This window comes from Schistosoma mansoni, chromosome W (genome assembly GCF_000237925.1).
Source record: "Schistosoma mansoni strain Puerto Rico chromosome W, complete genome".
Lineage (NCBI taxonomy): Eukaryota > Metazoa > Platyhelminthes > Trematoda > Strigeidida > Schistosomatidae > Schistosoma > Schistosoma mansoni.
The window spans coordinates 22920152-22931926 of record NC_031502.1 but is presented as its reverse complement, the minus strand read 5'-3'; the positions used below and the strand labels follow the sequence as shown (position 1 = coordinate 22931926).

General features: G+C 35.7%; 1 non-coding gene across 1 annotated transcript; it reads left to right on the top strand.

Moving 5' to 3' along the window:
* Window positions 1–2297: 2297 nt before the first annotated feature.
* Smp_tRNA_00610_Pseudo_TTG.1.1 lies at window positions 2298–2369 on the top strand. The gene has a single exon. It is a non-coding gene (tRNA).
* The last annotated feature ends 9406 nt before the right edge of the window (window positions 2370–11775 follow it).

Below are 11775 nucleotides of genomic sequence, written 5' to 3'. Positions count from 1 at the left end.
CTCCATTACTCTAGACAAGAATCATATGTAAAAAAGATTCCCAAATCTTACCTGCGTAATAAATGTGAAAATTACTCCTACCAAAAGACTTGTGAAGTCAGTTCTCCCTCTTTATAAGTAAACTAGTTGTTCGCTTGTAAATTACGGACTCGGAACCAACGTGTTCCAATATGAAGATCAACACTAGATGTAGGCACGTACAATTGATGAGTGTCAAATAAGACGTAACTCTCGCTCTAGGTTCCACTGCTAGCCACAATAGATCTATTTGAATACCAAGCAACCTTCTAGTACCTAAAATCTTATTCAGCTAATTGTATTCTATGATGAAAGCACATCCTGTTCATCGTATTAATAATCAGTCTGGGTACAAGTCTTTTTCAGGGACTCTTCAAGAGTTTTTACCCATGATTCCAGGATATCATAGCAGTATTTGACCATATTCCTGTCCATCACTTTAGATGATACTAACTGTTGAGAACTAATGAGTTAAACTGACGTTAAGTTATTGGATCAAAAATTTACTAAACGAGTTGGTGTTTCAATTATTCCATTATAATATTGGATAAATATAGAGTTAAGACTCGAATCACTTTGGTTCTAAGAAAAGTTAGATAAGATTGACTAGAGTCCTGATAGAGTTATATGGGCTGTTGTCACTTTCCAGTTACCCATATTACAAAGAAATCATTAATATTGAGGTATGTGTGAACAAAATTCGACTATTAGTGGTCTCGAAGACCTTAAAGCGTGATCACAGAACCCTAAGCATAAATACTCGGCCTCGGTCACTATTAGACTTCTTGCTAGTAGTTTTTGATGTCCATGGACTATAATGAGGTGTGGTATTTTAAAGGGCAACCTTTTCTAACACCTTACCTCTATTTTTGGGAAAAGGAATGGATACAAATGATGATTATGTAAACAATACACCTTATTGTATAGTAGCCCTCAAACCTTAAATCACTACTTTTAGTGTCACTGCTCTCCAACCAATCTACCTGGAATGATAGAACCTAAAGGAAAAGATATCCCAGACAATATAGCAAGGTTGAGCCGTCAGGATGTATAAACTTGATCACTAAATGAAGTTAATATCTACAGTTTCGACTAAGAAAGTCAACTGAAAACTTCAGTATTTTTCTTGAAAACCTATAATTTTCTATTACTAATTATCCCATGAATAACTGGACCATAATTTAGTAATGAAATAACCTTAATGAACCTTTTTGAAACTATCTAACAACAAGTTTAAACAGGTTCCTATTTTTTAGATGTTTTTTTGATTACTTTGATTAATTTTCCGGTTTCAACAAGAGTTAGGTAAAAAAAAAATAATAACTAAGAGGAACAATTTTTGATTTAGATCTAAACATTCTTGATTGACACTTAGTGATTAATTAGTTCAAATATCTCAATCATACAGAACTAAAGTTGTGATCTGAGTAGAACAACAATAACATTTCTGATTCTAACACCAGGTCAACCTGATTGGAATCATACGAAGAGTACTATAAGATGGTGAAGAAGATTTATAACTGAGGTGGATGATTTTGGTGGAGTTTTATTCTCTGAGCTGGATGGTTTGATTGTGGAACTTTCATCGTTGTTCTAAACAATATCATCAGTACAGACTTAAGGTAAAAGTGAAGTGTTCGAATTTCTCTACATCTATCTCACAGCTTGTCCTGTAGACCATGATTAGTTATTGTTGACCTTTGACCTGTCATTGTTTATTTCTTTATTTTGGTTGTATTTCCTATTGGCTTGATTTTTGGTCCTATATATTTGTCTATAATTTTTCACACTAGTCGGTAAATTAGATCGAATTCAATGTGCTAAATGACCAAACCATCCAGCTCAGAGAACAAAACACCACCAAGAAGAGTACTATTTCTTTCAAGATTATAGATGTCTTTTTCTGACATGTTCTAAAATAGATCAAGAAAGATTTCCTGTCATCTATCCCCATGAACTTATCACTAGGTATAGTTTGAAGTTAAGTTGAATCACTTGGGCTAGTGGATAAGTTGCAAATTGATTAATAAAATTCTATCGGCAGTAAAAACTGGGCACAGACTTGACACTAATAACTACCCAGTGATCAATTATTGTGGCTAGATTTTAGACACTGAAAATTAAATGATTTTCTGTTTATCTGAACTAAATATCAGTTTTTGTGTTTTATTTAGATTTTTTGAAAACATATTTTACTGAATGAAATACCTACTGGTATTAATCACTAAGGGAAAATTTGACAATTTGTAGCAGAAAATGAATCCATCTCTCATTTCATGATATATTATTACAGTGGATAACGCGGTAGCGTTTGAAGCAAAAGGTACTGGGTTCGAGTCCCAGAGTGAACATCAACTCTGAGATGCAGACACATCCTGCTGACGAGTCTCAAATAGGACTAAACGCGCGTCAAACTGGATTCCACTGCTAGCTAATATCCATCTTTGGTTACATTATAGAGTGGGTTAATAACAAAAGAATGAAATACTTTAGATCATGAATTTGATATCAAATTTCAAAACTGGATTATTATACAAAAACTGATAGTTTACAGTCTTGAAACATCGGCAATATTGATACTTGTTTCACCCCAGGGATAATTGAATTTCACTAGTTAAGGCTTTTTGTTAAAAGTTCAATAATTCCTCTCGAAGCTCTTCATTGCTGAGTATATTATTTGAACTGTCGATTGAATAGTCTATGCTAATAATAACTATTTGCTGACTAGCCATCAATTTCGGAAGAAATTTGATGTGACAAATTGACTGAGAGAATTCAATCATATCGGAATTGCGAGAACAACTATTAATAGTAATAGCTGTCCATTATTATTCAATAGATATTTAGTTGAAGTCATTCCATGGTATAATATGCTTAACTAACCAAATTTTTCATAGTTGAAAGCATGAGTCAATTAAAGCTAGACCACCATGGAAAACCTGGAAACACTGGACGGCCATTTCGTCCTATTGTGGGGTTAATTCATATGTGATACACATTGATACTCGTCAACATGATGGATCTATGAATTTAAAAAATCTTACGCTCCCTAAATGATCTGAACATGTATCAGAAATGATCTTCATCACAAATACCAACACTACAATGTTCAAAACACCTAGTAAAAATGACTTTTTTCAATAAATGTTTTCAAGTCAGTCAGTCAGCTACAATGTAGGACCACGTATATATATGCATTGGTCAAAGTTGCCACACCTCATTAGCACAACAAAATAAACATCAAATTCATAGAAGTAGTTACTTCAATGGTAATAATCTATAAAAGATTGTGTATAAGGATATAAAACAGGAAGAAAGAATTAGTTGGCAGAAAAAAAGGTAGAAGTGTGAGTCAATTGAAGCTAGACCACCATCGGTTAAGGGCCCTGGCTCGAGACTGGTAGTTCCTGGGTTCGAATCCCGCGAGTGCAGGTTCGTGGATGCGCACTGCTGAGGAGTCTCATAATAGGACGAAACGGCAGTCCAGTGCTTCCAGGTTTTCCATGGTGGTCTAGCTTCAATTAACTCGCGCTTTGTCCTATGTACATAGTAAATCTCCACAAAACCCCTTCTGAGAAAAAAAAGTATAAAATAATTCTAATCTCACAGCTTAAACGAAGACAAACAGTGTATACACCTACGACATTGTGTTCGATTCTGAGCCAGTCACCTAGAGTCTCCAAGCATTGGTTACGATGGTTGCTCAGACCCCGACCAAGTATTCTGTATCTATCAACATGGCTCAGACCAGAAGTTAGTGACTTCAAGGACTGATATCGCGTTTTCAAGTGTTTAAATGGGAATTTTTGTAACAGTATATATTTAGTTTTCACTTAATGCGATTTCAGAAAAAGTGTCTACATACTTTATCAGACTTTATTTTATATAAATTAGGAGATGAAATAATTAAACATTATCAGTTTTTGTCTTTGTTAAATTGTCTTCATTTATGACATCTAGAATCAGTAATATTGATAATTGTACTTCAATTAATGGTCAGAGACTAATTCAATCTCAATTGATTGATCACTGGGTGGTGATCAATGTCATGCGTGTCAAGTCCTTCTTAGTACTGATCGGATACTATCGATCAAGTTGCAATGTGGCCAACCACTATCTTAACTTATTCAATCTATTTATTTGACAAATTCTTACAATTTTCCATTGGTAAATAATGTCATTTCAAGAGAGAGAAAGAGCGCGAATAGAGTAAATGTTTTGTTTCCACAGGAAACTTCCCAATAGTGTCCAATCACGATTTCACACGGTTTCGATCTCAATACCTTTAGGTATGGCGACGAAAAAGTTACCATTTTAGAAAACGAAACAATTCTAGAAAAAAAGAGACCACTAGAGCTAATAAAGCTTTTTTTTCTTACGAACTCGTCCATTACAGTAAAACACAAAACATACTAAAAAGCATTTCATTATATTATAGTGATATAACTTGTATCAAAATCATTTAAAAACTTTTCTAGAAAAAAAACCAAACAAGTATCGAAGGTGTTTTGAGCAAATCCTAGTACACACACAAAAAAAACGGTACAGTTTATTCACTTAGTATTGTTTGTTTGAATCTTCCCATTGATGCTTCGGACTGCAACTGATCACTCTCTAATTGGCATATGTGCATACTGTGCGTATTGCCTTGATATAGCATTAATTCACAAGCACAGTAAGCAAAGATGGCTAGTGGCTAGCAGTGGAATCCAGTTTGATGCGCTTTTCGTCCTATTTGGGACTGAGATGCAGGTACATCCAGCTGACGAGTACCGAATAGGACGAAACGCGCGTCCTGGATTCCACTTCTAGCCACTATCCATCTTTGATTACAGGTGATTAACTTAAACTGTGTTTTGCTGGCACAAAGATACTGTTTAACCAAATTGTTTAAGATTTCATACCACGACGTTTTACACCGAAATATGATATCCAAAAAATCATGGCACACTAATAAAGATCCTTTAACTTAAACAAGCATGATCGTTTCAAATAATAAAGTGTTATCATTTAAGATGATTAAATCAAGTAATTTTTAAAAAGCGATCGACTGTTTATATTTTTATTTTAGTCACCTTCAGAATAACTATACCGCCAAAGATTAAACTTTCTAGATTCTATACAGTTGAAATCATTAGTCAAGTGAAGCTAGACCACCATGGAAAACCTGGAAGCACTGGATGGCAGTCCCATCCTATTGTGGGACTCCTCGGCAGTGCGCATCCATGATCCCGACTGGCGAGATCCGAACCAAGGACATATCAGTCTCGTGCACGAGCGCTTAACATATAGACTATGAGCCGGCATCCAACGGTGTTTGTATCTAACTTCAACCAATCCACGAAATTGAGTAACCGTCCACCATTGTCTTCAGTGAGTTACTATCTCCCAACAGACCTAGTTGAGCTCCACTGGTTGCTGCTTCACACCAGAACTCCAGGAAATACCTCATGGAGCCAGTCACTAGTGAGCACAATATGACGAAACAGCCGCCCAATGCTTCCAGGTTTTCCATGGTGGTCTAGCTTCAATTGATTCATGATCTCAACTATATAAAATTACTAAAATCTCCACAAAACCTTCTTTATAGATTCTGTTACTTAATAACAGATTTTTCGCTTAAAGATCATTTAAACAATTTATAGTATATAGCTAGCATATTCCTGTTAGATAATAATAATGAAGCTTAATTTTTCTGAACACCTAAAGCTGAAATGAGAAAATGTATCTGAAAAGGTCTTTCATGTTTTGGATGAAATATATTATCTCAGGACGAATTTCTCTTAACAACTATTTGACAATACAAAATGAAGTTATTGGGTTTAATTTAAATTAATGAGTTTTATTATCCGTTGAGTTTATTACAACAACAGTAATTATCACTATGACCCTTAAACAGCTTATTATTACTGTAACATGCTATTCCTAAGTAGTTGACATCTATTACTATCGGTTGCTTTGTCTTGTGCAACAATATATATATATTATGATACTTACTCACGTAATTGTCTTTTATCAAGACATAGCTCTTTTCAAGTCCATTCTTCTCCGTTTAGTTATGTGTGGTTGCCACTTTCAGCGAGTCATTGTGTAAAAGTCGTCCAGTCTGTTTAGTGACATCAACTCTATTTGTCTTTATTTTGCACCCATCCAAATTATCATCATTATTTTTAGCTTACTCAACAGGTTCAAATTCACACGATTGGCTTCGATCCACACTTCAAGTGTTAGAGCTACTTCGCTCAAAGCGAAATAGATGGAACTGAGTACTAACCGGTGACTTAGTGGTTCAAATTCGAATACCCTAAATGTTGATGAATAGTTCCATAACTAAATTATACAAGCATAACAATGACATGTCATATAGAAAATGTTTTAAATCCCTATGAATAACAATCCGATTTTTTTTTGCAATTCATGATATTACCTGAATTATTACTCGAAACGAACATTTAACAAGCAGCTCCGTGTTACTGCATCACCTAACAAAGATCCTAAGTTAACCACCAGTAATGTCACTGTGGATAGGACAGACTTGTGAAAAATTCTTCTACACTATCGAGTGAGTAACAATGAAGCACGTCAACATCATCCGGAATTCATAAGACGGACTATACCGCAAAGTCGTGCATGGATGACAGTTGACAGATGCATTCCAAGTGGGAAATGGAGTCAGACAAGACTGATTACTCCCCTCCTTTCTGTTTCTTCTGGTGGTTGACTGGATTATGAATGCCTGCACATCTGACGGGAAGCACAGAATAAAATGAACAGGCTGAATGAAATCAGACGATTTCGACTTTGCAGATGACCTAGCTATTCTATCACATACACAACAGCAAATTCAGGTCAAGACTGCCAGTCTAGCAGCAGACTCTAGATCAGTAGATTTCAAAATGCAAAAGGGAAAAACCAAGATCCTCAAGTGCAATACGGAAGACAACAACAAGATTACAGTTGATGGGAATACTCTGGAGGAGATGGAAAGTTTCACTTATCTGGGTAACATCATCGATGAACAAGTAGGATCTGATGAAGACGTAGAGACGAGGTTTGGCAAAGCAACGGCATCATCCCTACAGTTAAAGAATATTTACTTACCTAATTACTTACGCCTTTTACCCCCAATGGAGCATAGGCCGCCGACCAGCATTCTCCAACCCATTATGTCACGGGCCTACCTTTCCAGTTCTATCCAATTGTTGTTCATTATTCTCATGTATATGTCTCCATTTCTCGGAGTAATGTGTTCTTTGGTCTTCCTCTTCTCCTTTGGTATTGGAGATTCCATGTGAGGGCGGGATCATGGATGCGCACTACAGAGGAGTCCCACAATAGGACGAAACGGTCATCCAGTGGTCCCAGGTTTTCAATGGTGATCTAGCTTCGATTGACTCATGATCTCAACTATTAAAGATTAATACATTTTAAAAAATCCCTATAAACTTTGAAAGATAAAAGAGATTAAAGGTATTTCACTTTCTTTGATTACACTAAACCTTGAACATTGAATAGTTTCATAGTTTTCATATCTTACTCACACTTTAGACATCAGCATTAACATTGTGTAAAGTTATTTATGAACTAACGTCTAGTTATTTCTTTTATTTAATAACGAAAGTAATTCATTGTACCATTGAAATAGAATGAAAACAATTCAGGGAATAAAGTTTTTCTTCGGGAAAATTCTACTTACCTAAACTGATTAACATATTCATTATTGATTTACTTATCAGGAATAGGGTACTGTGTAACTTTAAATGACCAAACCGGTATCAAGTCATAAGTTGTATAGGAAAAATCAAATATTGACAAGATGTCATAATCTAATGGTTACTGAAAAATGTTAAGGTGATGATAATTTATGGATGAGTGATAATTGAAGCTTGATAAGTATTAGGATCAAAATAATTAAATGTTGTAATGATAGCAAGGTAACAATTATCTATACAGCATTTAGAGAGGTTAAATAATTTCCCTAATTTTTAAAGCATAACATGATCTTAGACTACTCTTTTGAAAGCCTGAAACCACTGGATCATTGTTTCATCCTAGTACGGAACTTTTCAGCAATACATGTCTACGATCTCGTATCCGTGGACTGAACCAATTCTTTCAGGCTTTCAATGATGATCCGACAAAGGTCAGCTCTTGATTTAAAATCTATGGAAACTTCATCATTTCCGCAAAGCCCTTTACTGATAATAATCATGTGTTCACTAGTGACAAGCTCCCAGAGTTCTAATGAGAAGCTGTGACCAGTAGAGTTCAACCATGTTGTGTGTTAGACAATTATCTACCACAAACAATGAAAGATGGTAGTGCGATTCCATGAAAGGACTGAAATTAGACATTTACACCGCTGGGTGATAGTTCGATGGTCTAGAGGGTGAACATTTTCGTGTTAGATTGAAGGTCTTGGATTCCGTTCCTGAGTGTGAAGTTGTGGATTTAGATTACTGAAGAGTGTCACACTGACGAAACGGCAGTTAAGTGCTTTCAAGTATTCAATATTGGTCTATCTATGATTAGTTCATAATTAATATTCGACAAAAAATTGTTTTGAAGAAAAGAGGAGAAAATAATAGTTTATTTAGACTGAAACATGAAGAGGAAGGTTAAGATCACTATAGAACAAAAAATTGAACATGTTTTTATGCACAAAGATTACGATTGAATTAAGTCTCTACAGTACACAAATTCCAATTCTCATTCCTTCTTTGAATTAATTCTTCGACATGGGGGGATTTTGAAAAAATATTCTACTGAAGCAGATTAACCTACAATTAACTAAATTTTGCAAGATTAAACTTTTGATTATGCTCAATAGTTTTTTTAGATATTGAGCACTGAACGGCCGTTTCGTCTTGTCATGGGACTCCACAGCAGTTCGCATCCACAATCCCGCCTCACGAGATTCGAACCCAGGACCTATCAGTCTCGTGCACGAATGCCTAACATCTAGACCATGAACCGGCATCCAACGGTATTAAGGTCTAACTTCAACCAATCCACGAAGTTGAGCAACCGTTCACCAATGTCTTCAGTGAGTTTTTATCTCACAACAGACCTGATTGAACTCCCCTGGTCACTGCTTCTCACTAGAACTCCAGGAAATATCTCTTGAAATCAGTCACTAGTGAGCACACGATTATAATCAGAAGGAGATTTTGTGGAGATTTCAGTATATTCATAGTTGAAACCATGAGTCAACTGAAGCTAGACCATCAAGGAAAACCTGGAAGAGTTGAACATCTGCTTCGTCCTAGTATGAGACTTCTCAATAGTGCACTTCCATAATCTCGCGTTCAGGGGTTCAGTTCCCGTACATTCAGTCTCGCGCGTAAACACTTAACCCCTAGACCATTAAGCCATCTAACTTCAACCAATTCTTGAAACTGTGCCACCGTCCACCATTCTCTTCATTGAATTACTGCCTTAAACCGTTGGATACTGGCTCAGTGGTCTGAAACTTCATGAATCAAAAAAATATACATGATAAATTGAATAAACAAACCATTACCAAAACATATATACAAATCATCATCTCAAATATCATATAAAGAAAGAAAATTTTGTGTCATTAAATGGTGTCTAATTTTAGATAGAAATTTTATAGAATAATTAAGTTATTACTTAAATTTAATCTAAAAGCTTTGTTTGTCTGAATTGATCATTATGTTCATTGTTATTGTTATGGTTGTTGTTGTTGTTGTTGTTTTACTGCCCTAAATATTAAACTAAATAAATAAATTTATTAAATAAACAAAATAAAAACATGAACATTCTATTTTTATTATTCATTACTGAATTAGTTAGAAACTATTATTTACTATGGTACTATGGATGCTCTGAAGACTGTATAAAACAAAAGACGTTATTACAGGAATATATTAATCAGAGTAGGTACAAGCGAAAGTGTGACCACAACCATATGGACCAGTCTATGGCGTACGATTAACTGATGCTTGACTTTGATAGGGATCGATGAACTGTTCGATATTCAGTGCACCAAGTGCCGGATGATTTGGCTAGAGGTCAGTGACATTTCTTACTTACTTACTTACTTACCTACTTACTTACTTACTTACTTACTTACTTACTTACTTACTTACTTACTTACTTACTTACTTACTTACTTACTTACTTACTTACTTACTTACTTACTTACTTACTTACTTACTTACTTACTTACTTACTTACTTACTTACTTACTTACTTACTTACTTACTTACTTACTTACTTACTTACTTACTTACTTACTTACTTACTTACTTACTTACTTACTTACTTACTTACTTACTTACTTACTTACGTCTGTTACTCCCAATGGAGCGTAGGTCGCCGACCAGCATTCTCCAACCCAATCTCTTGGGACCACCGAGTAAGTAATACAGTTGTTAGGAAGCGGGTACTAGGTAAGGATGGCAAATCCATTGATGAAGTAGTGAAACTTCATCAGTAGAGATGGCTGGGACACGTATCACGTATGCCCAACCACCGACTGCCCCGACGTGCAATGTTTTATGGTGTAGGAGTAGGTTGGAAGAAAGCTAGGGGCGGCCAGAACAAAACGTGGCACAAATCCATGAAGTCACTAACAAGTGGACTGAGCCATATTGGTAGGTGTAGACTACCTGGTTGGGATTCGCGAGATGATAGCAACCGATGGTTAGAAACCTTGAATGAGATGGCTCAAAATCTTTTGCAATGGCGAAGGTACATCCACTCTTTGTGTTCTCCCAAATTCTAATCTTCTGAATTATTCATGTCTCTATCTTTTTTCTCTTTCCAAAATTATTTCATTGGGTTATATTCCTTGAATAACATCTTCAAACCCTAATCCTTCGGATTACTGTTTATACTCTTACTACTTCAAACACAATAGAATTTGAATCGACAACAGGATCTCTGTGATAATGTGGTATGGCAACTCAAACTGATGTACGTACGTACGAAGTTCTACGTTGTGACTGACTGACTGAAATCAATATGTCATGGGCCTTCCTTCTCATTTCCATCCAATTCTTGTTCATTATTCTCATATGTCTCCATTTCTCGCCGTAATGTGTTCTTTAGTCTTCCTTTTCTCCTTTGGTATTGAGGATTGCATGTGAGGACTTGACTTGTGATGCAGTTGGATGCTTTCCTTAATGTACGTCCTATCCACTTCCAGTGCTTCTTCCAGATTTCTTCCTCCTCTGAAATCTCGTTTGTTCTCTCCCACAGTAGAATGTTGCTGATAGTGTCTGCAGATGAGATAATTTTTAACTTTAATTCATTTGAATAATTACATCAGTGAAAGAAAGTAACTCATGTTGTTTGGATGAGATTGATTTATGATCTAAAACAAACAAAAAAGAAACTCATCAATCTCCATAACCCTATACTGATAATTAATATGTGCTTAATACTAGCTTCTAGAGATAATTCTAGAAGTTCTAGCGAGAAACTGTGACAAGTGGAGCTAAACTATTATACGTAGAGACAGGTATCTACCTCAGTACAATGGAAGGTGGTCGCACAATTTCGTGGATTGGTTGAAGTTAGACATTAACACCGTTGGATGCCGGTTGCACAGTGGTGTAGAGGTTAAGAGTTCATACGCGAGACCGAAGGTCCTGGGTCCAAGTCTCGCATATGGGATCGTGGATGAGCACCCCTGGGGTGTCCCACATTAGGACGAAACGGAAGTTCACTACTTTCAGGTTTTCAATGATGGTCTAAAATTGATCGATTCATGATCTCAATCAAAAA